Source organism: Myotis yumanensis, unplaced genomic scaffold (genome assembly GCF_028538775.1).
Source record: "Myotis yumanensis isolate MYYU_CA2020_CCGP unplaced genomic scaffold, mMyoYum1.0.hap1 SCAF_10, whole genome shotgun sequence".
Classification (NCBI taxonomy): domain Eukaryota; kingdom Metazoa; phylum Chordata; class Mammalia; order Chiroptera; family Vespertilionidae; genus Myotis; species Myotis yumanensis.
Window position 1 is genome coordinate 46,753,683 of NW_027223761.1, and position 7,977 is coordinate 46,761,659.

Below are 7,977 nucleotides of genomic sequence, written 5' to 3' on the forward strand. Positions count from 1 at the left end.
TATAGGAGCAAAAGACAAGCCCACAAATAGGGCGAAAGATTTACCACATCTCTCTCAATAATGGACACAATAAACAGATTTTTTAAAGTCTGTAAGGATATAGAAGATTTTAACAATTGATTAACAAACTAGTCTAACATTTATAAAACACTGTTTTCAATGACGGCAGAATGTACATTCTTTTCTAATGGAAATGGAACATTTATGAAAAGTGATCATGTATTGAGTACACAACTGGTTGTAATAAACTTGTAAGAATTGACAGCTTAAGAGCACATTTTCTGACCACATTGCAATTAAGCCAGAAATCAGTAAGAAAAAGTTAACTATCTCCAACTGCATGCAAGAGCAACCTGGAGAGACTTTGACAGCTCAGGTCAGCATAATACCTGCAGCTGCCACTCGCCTTTCCTATATCTCAGGACCTGGGCTTGGGAGCCTTCCACCTGGGTTCATGCAGGTGGATGTACTGAGTCAACTTTTTGGTTTAGAGCTTTCACCCTTTTTTTCCTGTAGGTTGCCTCCATGTTTCCTGGCAGTGTCTGATAATGACATAGCTGCGGATACCAGCTTGTTGCTGCCCGTTTTAGAATAAGGTAAAGTTAGATGTTGTAAACAACCTGACCCTCCAGTTCCCTTTCCCATCAGATCTGAACACCGATCTTGGTGGTCGTAGAGAGGAAAAGTAATAGTGAAGCTGGCCTCACAGTGCTTGTAGTCTGTGGGCTAGTTTCAAACAAGGTTTAAAAAAAAAAAGATAACTAGAAAATGGCACACTTGGTAATGTATACACTGTGTGGTTATATGTGGTTTTAAACACTGTGTGTATAAAACCACATATAAAAATATTTTAAACACTGTGTATAAAACCACATGGATCCAAGGAAAATAGTCACAATGAAAAACGAGAAAAAAAAGCTTGAACTAGTTGATGATGAAACCAGAAGGAAAAACTACACGAACCTGGTGCCTATGTTGCACATATTGAATTATCGAAGAAAGGCAGTTCGAACAAACATCCCTGAGAGGATGGTAACGGCTGGGATGAACAGCTGGACGAAAGGCAGCACTTTAACCATAACCCCTTCCCACGCGTCTGCATGGCTTTTACCTTGGCGTCTACCAGCCCGGCAGCCAAGTCCACAGTGAAATGTCCGTAACGTTCAGGAGGCGGGAAGAGGGCCGGGCATCAATCATCAATTCCCCCTCCAGACCTTCTCGGATTCCCAACCCAGCGGTTCTCAACCTGTGGGTCGCGATCCCTTTGGTGGTGGAACGACCTTTCACAGGGGTTGCCTAAGACCATCCTGCATATCAGATATTTACATGACGATTCATAACAGTAGCAACATTACAGTTATGAAGTAGCAACGAAAATAATTTTATGGTTGGGGTCACAACATGAGGAACTGTATTTAAAGGGCCAGGAGGTTGAGAACCACTGCGACCGCCGGTTGAATTTCCACTTGCAATCCTCACAGGTCGCTCCGAGGTCATGTCCAAAACCGAATCCTTGGTTTCCCTCCAAGGCCCATTCCTTCCATCTCAGGAAAGGGCACCACTGTTCACCCAGTTGCTGGAGTCAAAACCCAGGGCGCGCCTGCCAGGATGGAGGACCTAGAAAAGACAGCCTCCCGCCATAAGCCAGGAACCTGGACAGAGCTCCTTACACACGATGCTCAGACGCTGGGAACGCGCAGCTGGGCTGTGACCCCCAGACAAAGGCGCCGGGCCCTCCACACCTGCGGGGACTTCCCGATAGGCCCACCCACAGGCCGGCCGGGGGCCTGCGGTCCCTCCGAGAGGTGGCCCCCAGGAGCCCGCACAGGTGGAAGCCCTTGGGCCTCAGCTGCCCCACCAGCCCCGCAGGTAATGGCAGCCCCAGGTCCAACCGACCCTGGGAGCCGACTGAGCCCACGGGCCGCGGGTCTGACTGCCAACCTGATCAGGAACGTAGCTCCTGTTTCGGAAGATGTTAGTGGGAAGCGGGGAGCTGGACACTTGACTTACCGTGACTTCACAGCCCAAGCTCAGGCCTGGGCTTCGCACTGACCAGACCAGCGTCTCTCAAGATGGAGGCCGGGCTGAGGACGCGCCTGCGGGCCGGGGGCGTGGCTGGGGGCGTGGCCGGGGGCGTGGCCTCCAAGGCCTCCTCAGCTTCCGGGAGGCTGCAGTGAAAGCCCAAGCCCAACCTTAGCTTGCAGCAGCACATCTGAATGTGCCTTTTAGGCTGTACAGTACTCCCTGCTTGATTCTGCTTTGGTTCTTATAAAAATAGTAAGGATAGCCCAGCAGGGGTGCTCAGTGGTTGAGCGTCCACCAGGAGGTCACCGTTCCATTTCAGTCAGGGCAACAGGCCCAGGCTTTGGGCTCGATCCCCAGTAGGGGGCGTGCAGGAGGCAGCCAATCCATGATTCTCTCTCATCATTGATGTTTCTCGCTCTCTCTCCCTCTTCCTTCCTCTCTGAAATCAATAAAAATATTTTATTTTTTTAAATATATTTTATTGATTTTTTACAGAGAGGAAGGGAGAGGGATAGAGAGCCAGAAACATCGATGAGAGAGAAACATCGATCAGCTGCCTCCTACACACTCCCCACTGGGGATGTGCCCGCAACCAAGGTACATGCCCCCGATCAGAATCGAACCTGGGACCCCTGAGTCCGCAGGCCGATGCTCTATCCACTGAGCCAAACCGGTTAGGGCTAAAAATATTTTAAAAATAAAATAATTAGAGAAAGCACATTCTAACCTGGATGAGAGTTGTACACCCTGGGACATGGGAGCTAACATCAGAATGCAGTCCATCCTCCTTTCCTGAGAATTGCCTATCATTAAGGAAAAATTTACAATCTCGTGGCTGAAACAATCTAGTCCCTGGAGGTACCCACTCTCTATGACCCCACTCCCACCCTCCAGCCCGCATTGCCTTTAACCATTATACCTTGCCTACTTTCCCATGCCTTTAATTCTTGCTTTCTTTGTCCTTCTATGTGATATGAACAGCTGGCTTATGGAGAGGGGTAGAGCAGATTTTCGTGAGTGACCTGCTCCTCTCTCCCATACTGGTGGCATTATTGGAATAAATGCTCATATATGATTCAACCCTGTCTCTGCTTAATTGGCTCAAGTAGTGACAAGCAGCCCAGACCCATTCGTTGTCTGGTTACACTTCTACTGCTTCCCTACACCATTATGTATCTTTATTTATATTACCCTACTGCCAAGCTTACCTACTTCCCACCCCCAACTTTCACCTGGCTAAATTCTTTTGTTGGTGTAAGACGTGGTCCAGGAGGCCTTTTATGGTCATCACCACCTTTTCCTTACCACTAGACTGGATTAAGTATTTCCTCCTCTGGTTTTATATGTTCCTTCAAATAAACCTGTTACTACTATACTAGGGGCCCAGTGGGTGAACTCATGCACCTTGAAAGGAACTGTGGGCCTTGAGGCTGTGGTGGGCACAGGGGTGGGTCTCAGCCCATCCTCCACGCCCCTGCCCAGCCCCTTCAGCCACGGCCCCTGGTCCCTTGTCTGCTGGCAGCTCTGTTCCCACCACTACCACTCCCACACGCTGATGGCTCTGGCCCCACTTGCACCCGCTGATGGCGGGGAGTGATTGGGGCCAGTGCCAGCAGTGGGTGGGAGTGGGGCATCACCATCGGGGGTGTGAGTGGCGGCTACTGCCCTGATCGCCCCTAAGGAGCAGAGGGAGGTGGAGAAGCCCTGAGGGGCGATCTAGGCCAGCAGCCACAACTCACACCTGCTGACGGCGCCAGCAGCAGGTGAAAGCGCTGGGCGGGACCACAGCACACAGGAGCAAAGAACTTTCAGTAACCACCAGAGGCTAGCCCAATGACAGCAACCAGCGCCCCACCTTGGTCTGGCGCCCCCGTTCACCTGCTCCACCATCCTGCTGCGGCCGACGCCCGCCCCCTGGTGGTCAGAGCGACCGGTTGTTCAGTTGTTCCATCAGTCAGTCTATTTGCATATTAGCATTTTATTATATAGGATTAGCCACATTGATTTTAATGACCTATTTTGTTTTGTAGAGTTTTTAATTTCTGCTTCCCCCATCTAGTTGTAATATACTTGAGGATGAGGCCACATCTAACTCTTGCTCCTGGTTGTCTTGCTTACTACAATGCTTGGCACAATTGGTTGGTTGGTTAAATAAATAGTCAGAAGCTACAGACCCATCAACTCTTAATAAGGCAGTTGGCTGCATTTTTTTTTCTGACCCCGCTGAATTACCTGGAATGTACCTCCCACTCATCAGTTGATAGTACTTAACACAAATCTTGAAGGTGGCTTGGACCAGGATGTGATAGTGTAGGTCAGTGGTCGGCAAACTCATTAGTCAACAGAGCCAAATATCAACAGCACAACGATTGAAATTTTTTTTGAGAGCCAAATTTTTTAAACTTAAACTATATAGGTAGGTACATTGTTATAACTTGATTAGGGTACTCCTAAGGCGTAGGAAGAGCCACACTCAAGGGGCCAAACAGCCGCATGTGGCTCACGAGCCTCAGTTTGCCAACCATGGGTGTAGGCTGATCCTTGAGAAGTTTACCCTCCTCCTCCTAACTTCCATCTGGGACCCTATTTTGATCCTTGATATAGCTGTACTAAACTGGTTGGCACCCACTGGTAGAATTCACTAGTGAAGCCATTTGGTCCTGAACTTGTACTTTTTGGGAGTTTTTAAATGGTTGTTTCAATTTTCTCACTGTTGATCAGTCTACTTTGATTTTCCAGGTCTTCGTAATTTAGTCTAGGAGGGTTATATATTTCTAAGAACTTGCCCATTTTTTTCTAGGTTATTGAATTTGGTGGCATTTAGTCTTTCGTAGTATTCTTTTTTTTTAATTGACTTTTTAAATATGTGCCCTGACTGGGAATCAAACCTGAAAACTTGGGGTGCACAGGATGACACTCAACCAACTGAATTACTCTTTAGTTCTTTAAGATGTAATTTTAGGTTGTTCATTTGGTTCAACATACACAAATCAATCAATATGATACACCACATAAACAAAATACAGGATACAAATCATATGATCATTATCAATAGATATTTTTAAAAAGCATTTGACAAGATATCCATTTATGATTAAAACATAATAAAATGGGTATAGAAGGAAAGTAACTCAACATAATAAAGGTCATATATGACAAACCCTCAGCTAATACCATACTCAATGGTGAAGAACTGAAAGTTTTTACTCTACAATCAGGAACAAGACAAGGATGCCACCTCTTGCCACTGTTATTCAATATTGTGCTGGAAGTCCTAGCCAGAGCAATAAGGCAAGAGAAAGAAGTAAAAAGCATCCAAACTGATAATAAAGAAGTAAAATTGTCACTCTTTGCAGATGACATGATCTTTATATAAAAACCCTAAAGACTACCAAAAACTATTAGAAATAATAAACAAATACAGTACAGTTTTAGGATACAAAATCAATGTATAAAAATCCATCCCATTCCTATATACTAAATGAAATTTCAGAAAAAGAAATAAGAAAAAAAAATTTCTTTTGCAATTGCTACAAAAAGAATAAAATACCACGGAATAAATTTAACAAAGAATGTGAAAGACCTATTCATTGAAAACTACAAAACATTGTTTAAAGAAATTGAAAAAGACCTAAAGAAATGGGAAAAGAGCTCTAACCGGTTTGGCTCAGTGGATAGAGCGTCGGCCTGCGGACTCAAGGGTCCCAGGTTCGATTCCGGTCAAGGGCATGTACCTTGGTTGTGGGCACATCCCCAGTAGGGGGTGTGCAGGAGGCAGCAGATCCACGTTTCTCTCTCACTGATGTTTCTCTCTATTCCTCTCCCTTCCTCTCTGTAAAAAATCAATAAAATATATTTTTTAAAAAAAGAAATGGGAAAAGATATTCCATGTCTATATATTGGAAGAATCAACATATTTAAAATGGCCATATTACCCAAAGCAATATACAGATTTAATACCCATCACAATTTCTTTTAACAAGAAAAAGAAGAAGAAAATCATCAAATTTGTATGGAACCATAGAAGACCCCATATAACCTAAGCAATCCTGAGCAAAAAGAACAAAGCCAGAAGTATCATACTCCCTGACTTCAGAAAAACATGATAGTGGCAGAAAAACAGATACACAGACCAATGGAACAGAATTGAGAGCCCAGAAATAAACCACATGTATATAGGCAAATAATTTTCAACAAGGAGCCAAAAATATACAAAGGAAAAAAGAAAGCCTCTTCCATAAATGGTGCTGGGAAAATAGGAAAGCCACATGCAAAAGAATTAAACTAGACTGCTATTTGTCACCATGCACAAAAATGAACTCAAAATGGGTCAAAGACCTAGATATAAGACCTGAAACAATAAGATAGATAAACTTATAGAGGATTTTATGAATTTGACCTCAAAGGCAAAGAAAGTAAAAGCAAACATAAATGCATGGGACTATATCAAACTAAAGAGTTTCTGTACAGCAAAAGAAACCATCAACAAAACAAAAAGGCAACCAAACAAATGGGAGAAGATATTATATGCAACACCTCTGATAAAGGTCTCATATCTAAAATATATAAAGAAGTCAATTCAAAAATAAAAAGCATAAACAATCCAATTTTTAAAAAAAATGGCAGAGGATCTGAACAGATACTTATCCCAAGAAGACCTAAGAATGGCCAGCAGGTATATAAAAAGATGCTCAAGTTCACTAGCTATTATTAGGGAAATGAAAATCAAAACTACGAGATTATAGCCTCACACCTGTTAGAATGACTATTATCAACAAGTAATAATAACTGTTGAGGAGGTTGTAGAGAAAAAGGAGGTTGTAGAGAAAAGCATTGAGTGGGCTCAATGCTGGTGGGAATATAAACTGGTACAAACAGTATGGAGGCTCCTTGAAAAATTAAGAATAGAGTTGTCATATGACCCAGCAACACTCCTTCTGAGTATCTACCCCAAAAATGTGAACACATTTATTCTTAAAGATATATGCAACCCTATGTTCATTGCAAAATTCATCACAATGGCCAAGACATGGAAACAACCGAAGTGTCCAAGTGAGTGGATAAAGATATGTACATATATACAATAGAATACTACTCAACCATAAGAAAATATGAAATACTTCCATTTGCAACAACATGGATGGATCTTGAGAATATCATGCTAAACAAAATAAGTCAGATGGAAAAAGTCAAGAACCATATGATTGCACTCATATATAGGATATAAAATTGAAAGCAATAGGTGAACAAACAAGATAAACAAACAAAACCACATATACACAGGCACAGTATGGTGGTTACCAGAGGAAAGGGGTTGAGGACAGTATTAAAGGGTAAAGGAGGTAAACTATATGATGACAGAGGATTTGACTTTGGGTGGTAAATACACAATGCAATATGCAGATGGTGCATTATAGAATTCTACTTGAAAACGATATTAATTTTATTAACCTATGTCACCCCACTATTTTATTAAAAGAAAATTTTCTTGCAGAAATTCTTAAATCATTTGTTGGAAAGGGTGAGGTATAAATATAAATAAATGATAATCAAGGCACATGTGCTTTGTAATCTAAAGAGCTTTACAAACATGACTTATTATATAAGTAGTGTCAGAGTAAGATTTCTCAGCCCACTCATTAAGAAAGAGAATCTGTGCCTGAGGAGAAAGCAGAATAATCCTGATCTCATTAACTAGAGATCACAGGTATGAGGACATAACGTGAGTAAGCAAGCTTACAACCTTACACATCCTAACTTCAACTGTATCTGTGGCCTAGTCCATTCGGCTTTCTGATAACATGGGAAATGAGGCTGACACTGCAAAACCCCATGTTGCTGTACAGCCATCCAAGTTTCAGCACAAGTCATTGGCCTAATTTTTTAGTATTTATTTTGAAGAAGCACCTCTCATCGGTTCAGCTGAGCTAATCTGAGCTCAGTGCAATATAA

At 42.9% G+C, this 7,977-nt stretch overlaps 1 non-coding gene and 1 pseudogene across 1 annotated transcript; both read left to right on the top strand.

Annotated features, from left to right (window-relative positions):
• The first annotated feature begins 302 nt into the window (after positions 1-302).
• On the top strand, positions 303-419 carry LOC139019121 (small nucleolar RNA SNORA44; annotated as a pseudogene).
• A 204-nt stretch (positions 420-623) lies between these two features.
• Positions 624-742, top strand: LOC139019130 (small nucleolar RNA SNORA61). Its single transcript, XR_011473026.1, has one exon. It is a non-coding gene; the product is annotated as a small nucleolar RNA SNORA61 (small nucleolar RNA).
• Positions 743-7,977: the final 7,235 nt, after the last annotated feature.